Genomic DNA, 13,011 nt, shown 5'->3' with positions numbered 1-13,011 from the left:
GCCCTTGGGGCCCTCGGCTGGGGGCAGGCAGCCCTCGGCTTGATCCCTCTTGCTGTGCAGAGCCTCTTGCTTCTCCAGGGCCCTGGGAAGAACGCTTGGTGGCAGTGATGCAGCTGGGCCTTCAGGACCACCTGTGTGAGGGCTTGGGAGACCCCTCCTCCTTTGAAGAACTAAGTCTTCTGTGGGAGAAACACTCGGTAGGGTTGGCTGTTTACACACAACCGGCCTCAAACTCGGAGAGGCCCTTCTTCCTGACTTGTCTGCTCCTTTATTGGATATGTCTCACAGTGCCTCCCATATCCTAGGCATTAGGGAAATCATTAATTCATTTCATCTTCACAGCGACTTTACAGGGAAACTGAGGCACACAGGTCAAATAACCTGTGCAAGGCCGTACAGCTGGACAGTGGTAGAGTCTGGATTCGAACTCCAGAGCCCACCTTCCTGGCTGCAGGAGTGAGAGGGAGGGGAGTGGGGCTGGACTAGGGCCATGGAAGCACTGAGGGGTCTCAGCCATGGTCTGAACCCACGATCTCCAGCACCCTCTCTGCTAACCTCTCTGCTACCCTGCGGAAGAGGGGTTGCCAGAGGCAAGAGGAGCGGCTGGGAGACCGGCTGGATGCGTCAGTGGTGAGGATGACTATGTTTGAGATGCATTTGGGAGGCTCGCAGCACTTGCCTGTGGATGTACTAGAGGTCAGAGGTCACTCTGATTTGCTCAGGTCTGCTGAGCGGGTCTGCTTCCTGAGGTGGTCCAAGTCTTGGGGGAGGCTTTCCCTCGGAGACCTCTTTCTTGACAGCAGAGAGGAGGGTGTCTGGTACTTCGGAATATTCGTCAGCCTATGGTCAGAGCTGGTTCCTTCCAGCCTGGAGCAGACATGGCCTCAGGGTGGCGTGGCCTTGGAGAGCTGACCGGGGTGGAATGTGACTGTTGGGAAGACCAGCCAAGAGAGGGCAGACTGAGGGCAGACACCCGTGTGTAAGCGTTTACACGATTTCCAGCAGGGCCTTTCCTCTCACCTGCACTACTGGAAGGAGCAGTAGGACCTACAGATGCGGTGTCCTGAGTCTTCCCATTTTAACTTTCCGATAGGTGAGGACACTGAGGCTTGAGAGGTCAGTGCCTGAAGTCACTCCTCACACCCCTGATGAAAGCGGTCAACTAGGTGGGGGTGTGTGGGTGGCCATTGCTCATTGTGGGGACACCGTGAAAAGGCCTTCTGGACACCTGCAGGTTCGCCTGGAGCCCTGCCCTTCGTCTTCCTCTCTCTCGGTGCTCTTGGGGGCTCGGACCGGGGCACGAAGTACCCCAGTCCCTCACCACTAGATGGCGCAGCTGCAGTAATGATGTCGCTGGTGCTCTCCATGCCCCTTTCTCAGGAGAGTCCCTGGGGTGGGGGTTCCTCTGGTCCCCTTGGCCTGGGCACCTCTTGGACCTGCTCTGGACCTGGCCGTGTGTGTGGCCCTAGGTAGGTGATGGCATCTGCATGGGTTTCCTTGTCTGGGATGACAGTTGGGTACAGAGATGATGGGTTTCCATCGGCGCAGTCATTCAGTGGTGAGCGAGACCACGAATTCAGCCACCTCGTTTCTTCCCGTGTTCCCTAGCTTCTGTCCCTGCTCTGCACGATCAACAGGACCGCCATAGTTCTGTCTCCTTCCTCCTTTCCCAACCAGAGAGATTCAGAGAAGGTTTCTGTGAGCTTGTCTCCGTGCGCTCTGCTCTTGGCTGGCCGAGGCTCTGAAGTCGGCTGTGGGCACAAGAAGGCCTTGGAGATTGTGACTCCCAGCAGGTTTCATTAACAGCCCATTCTGTCTCATCAGAAAAGGGGCCACATTTCCAAAACCATCACTCCTTCTCTCTGAAATCAACAACAGACAACAGTCTAAAGATTGCCCCCAAATGCAAGTTGCACTGATGGTTCTTCTGGCCGTTGGGAGAAAGAGATCAAGTACAAGAGCCACCCGAACATGACCTTGGGTTGTTGTGGTGTGTGCGCACTTGTCTGCCTTTGGGTATCCTGTCAGCCCCTCCCCTTTTCCTCTTTCTTTCTGTCCCAGGCGGGTCTGCTCTCAGGCGTCCTCGGGGCCTCCAGCAGCGGCGTCCCTGGTGGCACCTCCATGTGTGGCCCCGTGGAGCCTCGTTGATGGCATCTCCCTGATTGGACTCTTCATGCTTCAGCCCCTTTGCAGGGGGACCTTACCCTTGTTCCCTGGAGAAGAGGTTTGCTAAAAACATAGATTTGTGCAAACAAGGTCTTAGGAGGAAAAGACTCCTCTTCACCTTCTGCCGGAACTCCCTTGTTCTTAAAGGCTTCTTTGCTGCGTTCTTTGCAAATGTCAGTTGGGAGATGAGTCAGTTTTAGCTTGGACCGCAGGCCCAGCACGGTGGCCCCTTACAAACACCTTGTCGGAGCTTACTTTGGGTTCACCACCGGGCTTCTGTAAGGTGGCCTGATTAATTCACAGTGGTAACCCCACTGCCCATCGCCACCTGAAATGGGAGGATTTACTGTACCAGTTTACTGCCAAGCCACATCAGGTGAAAGCGGGAAACTCCAGACCATCTGTTGTTAAAAAAAAAATTAATAACGGAACATCCACCGAGCAAACACTTTGTACTGCTGCATAATAAATGTGGAATGCGGTGACCTCGGCGGAGGCGGCCACGGGTTTGTCTCCCCAGTCCCTGCTTGTCTGGGGCGCCGGGCTGTGAGGTTTGTGGCCTTCTGCCCCCTGAGGAGAAGGCTGGACGCTGGGCCCCGGCCCTGGTTGCCTTCATCATTTGCTCACTCTCTTCTCTACGCCACAGCGAATGTTCCAGGCAGAATGTCCAGGCTTCTGCGGACACTCCTCATCCGCCAGTGCCATCCACCTAGAGTCTCCAAAGTTAGATGTGCAGACCCGCACCAAGGCGGTCAGCCCTGGAGGAGGACACGGGGGCGCAAGGCGGGTGGCGCCCCGATGGTTCTCCCCCACCGTGAAGGACCAGCCTCCTGCTTTGCTTAGGAGAGAGCTGACAGCTCCTTTTTGATTTGCAGCTTTGGTTCAGAACAAGGCAGGGGTTCTCCATCGTTGCAACACTCGAGTTAGGCGATTGTTCGTAGGCTCTTCTCCTGGGGCCCCGCTCAGAACAACATCGTGAGCACGCACCCGCCACTCAAATCAAGGTAGCGACAGAACCTTCAGGGAGAAGCCTTCAGAAGATGAACTGTTGAGGCCGGCTGTCAGCGCGTGAGGCCGTGACAGAGCTGTGATGAAGTTCTTTTCCATGGCGCTCAGAGCCTGCCGCCAAGGCCCCAGCAAACCCACGCTCAAAGGCCGTTTCTTCAAAGTAAACAGCGCTGCCTTTGAACCGGGAAGGGAGACGGGGGTCGGAAGGCAGGTCTCAGTGTGCGTGTTTGAACGGGCTCCACCAGGGGAGGTGCATGATTTCTGGTGGCCTAAGCCCTTGGGGTGCAGAGAGAGGCCATCGGTGTCGTGTGATGTCTCCGTCCACCTGCGGCCACCCTAGGTCCCCATGTGGGGCTGGGCTGGGAGGGGTGACAGGAGACCCTGGGCCACATTATGAGATCAGGGAGGGTGGGGGGGGGTGCGTGAGGCACAGCCTTGTGTGGGGGTGACGATGAAGGGCTCTTCCGGAGGGCCCCCCCCAATCCTGTTGTGCTTGATTCAGAGGGTTGGGTGGAGGCTTTCCTGAAGGGCTCTGAGGAGCGCTGTACCCTCGGGCTGTGCCGTCAGGAGGCGGGACACAGGGAACCTGACAAGGGAAAGGCTGCGTCGTCCGCCTGCCCCCCACAGAGGCCCCCACTCCACCGGCGAGCCCCCGACGTGGGAGCCAGCGGCCACTGACCATACTGTTCTTCTGCCCCAGGCCTCCAGTGGCCACCTGGAGTGCAACCCACCCTCTGGGCTTGGCCTCGACCACCCGCATTGCTCCCAAATGCCCCAGACGCTGTTTGGCCCAGAGCTACCTGAAGCCCTGCCCCTGGGCCTGCTCTTCCTCTCCTGGGGGTCTTCCTCACTCTCACCTTGGCTTCCCACCTGCAGGGAGCCCCCTGCCACCCAGCTGTCACTGGCGCCGCGGCCCCCGTCGCCTCGGTCCCTGGGCTGGGGACGTTTGCTGCCACCTCTTCTAGTGTCTGGGCTCCTGGGAGGAGGGCCAGAGCTGCCCTGAGGATTATGTTCTCCAGCTTGGGCTTCCCCTGTGGTGTGCAGTCGGTGCCTAATAAATGTGTGAGCTTGAGTAGAGTGAATGTCTTTCTCTCTGTTCATTCTCCGCAGAGCCCTCCCTGCTCGCCCCGCGCCCATGTCCCGAGGCTGGCTTGGGGCCGCGGCTCCCTTGCCTTCGCTCTGTTTCCCTCGAGCTCCCAGCGGCTGCTCACGGGGCTTCTCAGGACGCCCCCGCGCCTCCCCCGAGGCCGAACCGGGTGCCCCCCGGCCTCTCCCTGATTATGGCGGGGGCTTGCCTTCACGGCACTTACCATCACACGGAACGTACTGGCTGAACGCCTGGCTTCCCCAGCGGACTGAACCCCACACGGCAGGGGCTGTCTCTCTCACACTCCCCACAGAGCAGGCCGTGAGGCCCCGGAATTGCTGGCTGGGTGGACGGACGGACGGACAGCGCAGAAGTTCTCCCAGCCAGTGGGAGATAATGGGCCTCCTGGTCCAATTCTGTGGCCAGGCACCCCTAGCCCTCTCCCCTTCTGAGTGCGCCCCACCCCCAGCACGGTCGTAATGCCGACCGCCTCCCACTTCTCTGGCCCATAGCCTTTCCTCCTGTCTCTCGGGAGAACAACGTGACCGTCCTTGCCAAGGCCGACCTACCTTCTTGTGGCTTCTGCCTACTCTGGCCTCCTCCTCCTCACCCCCCATTCAGCCACGGGCACGCAAGAGAGGCAGGAATCCCTTCCGAGAGGCCTTTCCTTCCAGCGGGAGAGGAAAGCTGTAAAGGAGGACTCCGAACCGTGTGGCAGGTCAGAAGTGACTTCTGCGCACTCGTGCTCCCCCTCGGGTGGGGGGAGCGGGAAGACAGCCCGCAGAGGGAAACGGGCCCCCGTGCTCCCTCCCCTCTGTGTCCAGGCCCCGGGCTTCTCCACTGTTGGCACCGTTGCTACTTGGGGCTGGACTGTGGGGCGCCCGGCAGCGTCCCTGGCCTCTACCCGCCAGAGGCCGGTAACCACTCCTCTGCCGTTGTAACAACCAAACATGTCTGCAGATATCGCCCTGCGTCCTCCGGGGGGAAACCCACGCCCCACTGGAAGACGATGGTTAGCTTACACAAAGTTTACCTTGACCTCATAGGAAGAAATAAAAAAGGACAAAAAAAGATTTCACACATCACCTGCCCTGGACTCGATCCTACTGCCCCAGGGTAGCTGAGATGTAAAGAAAGTCTGTGCCCTTCCACGGGTCCCGATGTTAACCTGGAGGCTGATCGATGTTGCAGAAATAGCTCTAGATCAGTGCATCGTGGGCACAGTGCACAGACGGATCTCTGAGCTCCGCTCGGCCCTGGGAGGCCCTGTCAGCAGCAGCAAGCATGCCCCACCCTCAGGCTTTGGCCCCCGATGCCATTAGCCAGCAGAAGGAACCAGGCTTCTCGTTAGAAGAGTTTGTTCCTGGGCCGAGGTGAGGACCGCAGATGAGCCAGAACACAGCATTGTGGCTGAAGATAAGGAAGTGTTCCAAAACCAAAATGGGGGCCATGGCAGGGGACACAGGAGCCACCAAGAGTGGAACCATCTGACTAACAAGCGAGCACTGGATTCTGACCCCCGAGTCTACACCATTGTGAATAACTGAACAAATAGAGAAATGCGTACAAGAGACAGATGTCTTGCATGGAGAATTCCAAAGAATTTGTTACAGGATTTTGTGTCCCCTTAGCACCCATGGTTCTCGGTCACACCGCTTCGAAGAATGAAGAGGTAGACCACACCAAGAGTGGTGGGCAGCAGAGCAAAGTTGATTGAGCAAGAGCATAAAGCTCCCGGAAAGGGAGGGGGGCCGGAATGGGTTGTCCCCGGGGTTTCTAAGTTTAGGGGTTTTTATGAGCTCTTTTGCGGAACTATGTTAAACAATCAGGGTGTGCTGAGTTGTGCCGATCGGGGCTTTGGTCACGTATCTCTCTTAAGTATTAGGTTCATGTCCACGTGCTGATGGTCTTTTTTTTTTTGCTGACAACCGGGGGCTTAGGTCCTAACTGCCCCTTGCCCATGATATTGACAAATGCTTTTGTGGTTCATTGTCTTATTTTAGGACGTTTTGCAGAAGTCTTTTCTGCAAGGGCTGCAAAGCAGAATGTCAGCGCGGTCCTGTCTAAGCTGTGGAACAGGATGGCAGTTTGATCTTAGCTGTCCTGACTCCAGATTTCCTTGCTGGGGACCCTGGCCCCGACTCCCTGACTGTCCAACTCACTCCTCACAAATTCATGTAAAAGCCGCTTAAGAAGTAGGGCCGTAACTACCCATCCCTTCAGTCTGGGCGCCGCTCAGGGACTTGCTTCCAGAGCGCAGTGTGGAATCTGGGCAGAAGGGAACGCCGCACACCAGCCAGGGCCGAGGTTCACGTCACCAGTGAGAGTCTGGGGAGAGCGCGGACCCAGACAGGCCGTGATGAGAAGACCTTCACGTCTGTGAGCTCCCTCCTGAACCCATCACCCTGATCCAAGTATGAACCAAACATCGGGGACATTCTACCAAGGATCTACCAGCCCTCCTCAAAATGGTCAAGGTCCTCAAAAACAAGAGAAATCTGAGACACTCACAGCCAAGAGGAGACCTGACAACTCAATGTAATGTGACCTGGATGGGATCCTGGAACAGAAAAGAGGTATTTGGTGAAAGCCAAGCATGGCGTTCAGTTAATAATGGATCAGTATTGGTTCATGCGTTGTGGCAAAGTACCTCAGCAACGTAACAACGTAGACACTGGGTGCTAGGCACTCGGAAACTGTACTCTCTCCTAACTCTTTTGTAAATCTAAACCTATTTTAAAATAAGTTTATGGGTGCCTGGGTGGCTCAGTCGGTTAAGGGACTGCCTTCGGCTCAGGTCATGATCCCGGAGTCCCGGGATCGAGTCCCGCATCGGGCTCCCCGCTCGGCAGGGAGTCTGCTTCTCCCTCTGACCCTCCCCCCTCTCATGTGCTCTCTCTTAGTCTCTCTCTCTCAAATAAATAAAATCTTTAAAAAAAGATAAAAAATAAAATAAAATAAAAAGTTTACTTAAAATATAGGCATGTGTGTCCCAGTCTCGTGAGAAATAGCTACCACGGCATCAGGCCTTCCTGGATGCCGATCAGCGCTACAGAGAGAACGAAGACAAGTGAAATGGCACCCTGCCCCACACCCACGTGGGGTTCTGGCCGCCCCCTCACCCCCATCCTGATCTTTTTTCTGTGCCACGACCCCCAGCATTGCACAGTGAGGACTGGAGGGAGTTGGGCTGGGTACATGGCGAGGGGGGAGAGTTGGGGTCCAGGAGGCACCTGGGGCTCTGGCTGGGACCCGACAGCCAGGGGACAGGTCTAAGGGGTGGTGCTGGGTCTGAGGTAGGGCACAGGAGGGTGGCTGGGGTGCCCTGGAAGGGCTTGAGCTCCCAGCGTGTGCAGCCTGGACCTCTTGGGAAAGGCCCATGCTTCCTTGGGCTGGAACCGCTGGTCCAGAGCCTCCATGGCCCGTTCGGGCCTGGCAGGTGCTGTCCCCATGGCCCCGAGTCCCTGTGGGGCCTGGCCTTCCCGGCTGCTGATGGCGGCTTGGACAACTTGGAGAAAACCCAGAGCACACTCCTGGCAGAAGGAGATCCAGGGGAGGCCCCTGTCTGCCCAAAAGTATCTCCCCATACTGCCCTGATGACATTCTTCACTCTCTCAAGAGGCAGAATGTTCTCGTTGTCTGAGGTGAACTGGGACCAGTGCCATCTTCTCAGAAAGAAAATGTGCCCGTGTCCTGGGCATTGGCACCTGCCTGTGAACAGGAGCCATCTGTGGCCTGTTCCTTCACAACGAGCTGTGATGTCTGCGGTCCAGGCCAGGGCTCAGCGGCAGTGGGGGGGGGGGGGGGGTGCCTGCCGCCTGACCGAGGCTGGAGCAGCAGGGGGTGGGGAGCGGGAAGGGAAGCAGACGTGCCCCCACTGCCATCACCTGTTCCTGGGGGCCAGCCACCACCCATCCCTCCCTGCACACTTGTACTGCATGCCAGGCCCTGTTGTGGGCCCCGGGGACACAGAGCAGGACAAGATGGACACGGTCCTGTCCTTGTAGAGCTTAGAGCCTATGACCATGTGCATAACAGGAGCTTGGCCAGGAGACTCCCGGAGGAGGTGGCATGTACATGGAATGAGAAGGAGGTAGTAGCCGGGTGGCTAGGCAGCAGAGAAGTGTGTGCCCATGAGGGGGTGGGGGGGATGCATGGGAAGGCCTTGACCCTCAGGACTCCCCCAGCCTCCACCCCCAGCTTGGATTTTACCGAGAGCGCAGGGATGAGCCACTGAAGCATTTCCGACAAGTGACAATCCGTTTGCGTTTGGAGAAGTTCCTTGGAGAAGCCTGGAGATGTGGGGGGTAGGGAGGCTGTTGGAGTCACCCCTCAGTAGATGCGAGCCCCTCAGCGGGGCTGGGGGAGCTGGCAGAGGGAGGAGAGAGGAGTACCAGCTGCAGGCAGCTCAGGAGGCTGGGCACCCCAGCCCTGTGCAGAGGGGGCCCCGGAAGACGCAGAATGGGCACAGCTGGGGAAGGGGCCACTTGGGGCAGGACATGCAGTAAGTTGGCATCTCCCCCCAGTCTTGGAGTCCCCCTTTATAAAATAAGGGAGCTTAACTGGCTGTTGGCCATGTGCTCTCCCAGCTCGGGAGCCCAAGATGCGGTGGACGTGGGGCTGCGGCCGCCCAGAAGGGCTCGGACAGCAGCGCCCACCTGCCACCCCAAACTTCAGGAACCACAGTGTGCAATGTGCCCTCCTCTCTCTTTGATTAAACATTTAGCTGTCCTCAACCACAGCCCACGTCCACAGCCGCCGGGTGCCCTTTCTGCATGGGTGACTCACCAGAATTAATGTTCATTTGATTTTTACTATAAATTACGCCTCACATAATTTCTCCATTACGGGCGGAGGATGGCTCCTCGGGAAGGCTGGAGCGGGCCATTTGGTCACTCATGCTGGGGAGGCACTGAGTCATTCCTCCTCCCATGCGCTGGCTGGTAGTGGACCGCCGTCGCAGGTGGCTTAATGGATGTGTCTCCCCAACCCACTAATGGGAGATGCTCACCTGGGCCCGCAGGAGAGGAGGAGGGGGCAGGCAGGGAGCGCTGGTATTCATGTACCACTTGAATGTGGATGATTGGGATGTTGAAGGTTAAAACAAACAAACAAACCACACTTTTAAAGATTGGGGGGTCTCCCCTCCAGCCTTCCGTTCCTCTTGCCTTCCTTCCTTCAGATATTCATCGACTGTGCTCAGCGTTCTGTAAAACACTGGCGATTCAATAGTGAAAAAAATTAGGGCCTCCACCGCCAGGGTGCTTATGGCCCAATGGGATTAATTGGATAACCACAGAAACACATGTCAAACTACCACCAACGACTATGTACAACAGAGGGGCTGGTCGGTTCCCAGAAGATGCGCGGTGGGACCGAGATCAATTGACGGGAAGGCATTACCAGGCAAAGGGGCAGGACTGCATGTGCAAAGGCCCTGTGGCAGGGAACCACGGGAGCAGGAGGGACCCAAGGAAGGCTAGGTGATCTGGGGGGAAACGGGGGTCCAAGCAGGGTTCGTGGGCCCTGGAAAGAATTGCGCTTGTTATCCTGAGGCCAAGGTACTCACTGACGTTTTAAGGAGTGGGGATCATTTTAGGAAGCAATCAGAGGCTCCACCAGTCCCACTGGGATGGGTAAAGGGAGGGTCCCTGCCACGTGCAGACGTGGCCCCAAATGGGCCAGCCCTGGACTCTGCAATTCGAGGATGAGGGGAGTGCATGTAGAGGTGGGGGGAGGGCGTGAATGGGGGCGGGGAGAGCAAGGACCCAGAGGCTTTGCACCAGCATTGAAACCATACGCTACTTTGTAAAAATCCGACAACCCGAGGACTGTGACTCATCCACCCCAATTCGCTCGGCAGTGGAATAAACCAATTTGCTTAAACCTCCAACTGATCTCATACATTTGTCTTTTTTTTCTTTAATATCTAAAGCTCAAAAGAAACCAAAGTTTACACGAAAAGAAAAAACCTAGCACACTAGATTGAAGTAGACGTGTGCTTATCTGTTTTTCAAAAGAATTGAATTAAAAAACAAAGCCCACAAACAGAACCTCACGACGCCCTGCACCAGCCCCCTTGCCGCTCCTCTCGCCTCGGTGCCTGGAATAAATCACCCTGCAGCCTGCCTCTCCTCCCTGGGAAGGGGCCAGCCTCCTTCCCGTCCTGGGGTCCCTGCCGCAGGAGGCACAGAGCTAGGTCCCCAGTGAGACCACCCAAGCAAAAACTTCGGATGGGCCCGTGGGGTCATTCCCGGCACGAGCGCCATGTCCCTGTTTCTGGAGAAGCCGAGCAAGTGAGGCTCAGTGACTGTCAAGTAATCTACCTGCAGCTCTGACCTCGTAAATATCACAGCTGGTCCCCGACCCCCCGCCACTCTGATGCTAAATACCAAGGGACACAAAAGTCATAACCCTTAGTCTTTTTTCCTCTCTTTCCAAACACTGGATATATACAGAGCAGGAGGTACATGATTCCATTTATCTCCAGGGTTCTCAACTAGGGTCAGTTTTACCACCCCCCCCCACCCCGGGGGGACATTTGGCAACGTCTGGGGACATTTGGTTCTCGCAGTTCAGGGATGGGGAGATGTTCTGAGCATCTAGTGGGTAGAGGCCAGGGGTGCTGCTGAGCACCCTACAGTGCCCAGGACGGCCTCACAGCAGAGAGTAATCCAGCCCAGAAGGTCAGGGGCAGGTGGAGAAACCCCGAAGTGGACAGGAGGGTGCTGTGGGTAACATACGGGAGAGCAAGGGCCTGAAGGATAGGCACCAAAACGTCTCCATTTGTTTATCTCTTGCTGAAAGGATTTGGGTAATTTTTTATTTTTCTTCCTTATGTTTTTCTGTACTGTTTCAATTTTTTAAGGAACAATGTGCATGTATCATTTTTATAATCAGAAAAAAAGAGCTGTTTTCGTTTTGTAAAAATAAAAAAAAAAGGCATTCAGGACTTATCGATTCTGATCCAGTTCTCCCACTAACTAGCTGTCAGGAACAGCTCTCTGGGAAATATGTCTATCTGGAAAGTGAGAAGAGCAATCCCTTCTTGCATTATATTATAGGACTATAAAGTAACATTGTCTTGGGAAAGCTCTCCGAGCTCAGAGGAGAAAAATTGTTGAGAATATGGAGATATTGCTTCCCTCATATATTTCCCCTCTGAGCCGATGTGTACATTTTTCGCAGCATAGACATTTAGAAGAGGGGGGACTCAGTGAGGGTCTTCTAAGTGCCAGAGACTGGGAAACAGAGGGGGGGTCCAGCAAGCCTCCTGCCCTCAGGTGAGTGGACCGGGTGCTTCCATCCTTCAGAGACAGCATTTAGTCCCCAGACCATTCTGATGGTGTCTCACGGCCGGGCTAAGCCTGGCTTTCTCAACCAAGGCACTATCAACAATCGGGGTGGGGTAGTTCTTCGTTGTGGGGAGGCATCCTGGACGTCGTAGGGCGTTCAGCAGCCTCTCTGACCTCCATGCTAATAGCTCCCTTCTCCCCCAAGTCATGACAACCCCAAATGTCTCCAGTGGAGGCCAAACGGTCCAATGTGGGAGGGCCAAGATCGGGGCCTGCACAGAATCACTGCGTGGCCATGCTCCGAGCTCCAACGGGAGGCCCTCCCAGAGATGGTTCAGGCCCCTGAATCAGGACGTTGATTGGCTGCATTTCCGAGGCACTGCCCACGTTTTCTGTCTTCAGAAGTCTTCCCTTTGTGCCTACCTGGTCCAGGACAGCCCCTCACGAAGGCAGGATCCCTGGAGGTCCAGGGGTGCCTGAGTCTTTGGGACAAGTCCCACTCCCACGAGGCCGTGGGGAGGCCTGAGGCTGGGGCGCCCCCTTCCCTACAAATAATACCATGCAGGCAGGCTGTGCTCGAGCCCCCCCGCCCCCCCAGCAGAAAGCACAGAAGGAGCCCGTGTCTCTCGGGAGCGCGTAAACCCACCTACTAATCGTGAGAAGGCCCTGGGAGGGCCTACTGAGGCCACTTTGCACACCAGCGCCGAAATCAGAAGCAGAAGATGAACTTTAAATTAAGTAAGATAAAACCAGTTTGGAAATTCAATACCTCACCTCCCTTCCTGTCTTTTTAAAAATCCATAATTCATGGAGAACCCAGTCAGGGGGTGTGCAGCTCAACTGAATTATCCATTTTTTTTTGTTTTTTGTTTTTTTGTTTTTTTTTCCCAAAGATCGAGACTGGGAGAGGCCTGTTCTTAAATTGGAGGAAATAAAAAGCAGCTCTCTGGAGCTCCTGTCCCCTGATGTTGACCTCGTCGGCCCAGCCCTCCATCCCACGGGACAGGAACATCACAAACACGTGCGAACAACATTCTAAGACTCATGGTAATTGCACTGCCAGGAACTTATCCTTCCGATGCCCTGCCCAGGCCGGGGATGATGAATACCCAGGTTTATTCATTGCCAGGTGGTTGGAAACAGCAACAGGCTGGCAACAACATAGATGCTTGCCATAGAGGGCTGGTTAAGTCAACCCCATTCCTGCCTTGCGATGGAATTACCATGTAGCGCTAAAAACAGAACCCGGAGGCTCATTGTATAGTGAGAGGAGATGCGTCATCACATTGTTGAAGGCACGGTGGGGAACAATGTTTATAGTATGCTACCATCTGTGTTTATAAGAAAAGGAAAAAATATACACGTATGCATCGGCTTGTATATACCTAGTGTGTCCCTAAGCTGGCTGGCTCCCAGGAGGGGGACGGGGAGACCAGAGAGAGAGAGAGAGAGAGA

The sequence above is a fragment of the Mirounga leonina genome, unplaced genomic scaffold (genome assembly GCF_011800145.1).
Source record: "Mirounga leonina isolate KUSES-001 unplaced genomic scaffold, KU_Mleo_1.0 Mir_195, whole genome shotgun sequence".
Taxonomy (NCBI): domain Eukaryota; kingdom Metazoa; phylum Chordata; class Mammalia; order Carnivora; family Phocidae; genus Mirounga; species Mirounga leonina.
The sequence above is the reverse complement of the archived record's forward strand: the minus strand, read 5'-3'. Positions refer to the sequence as shown.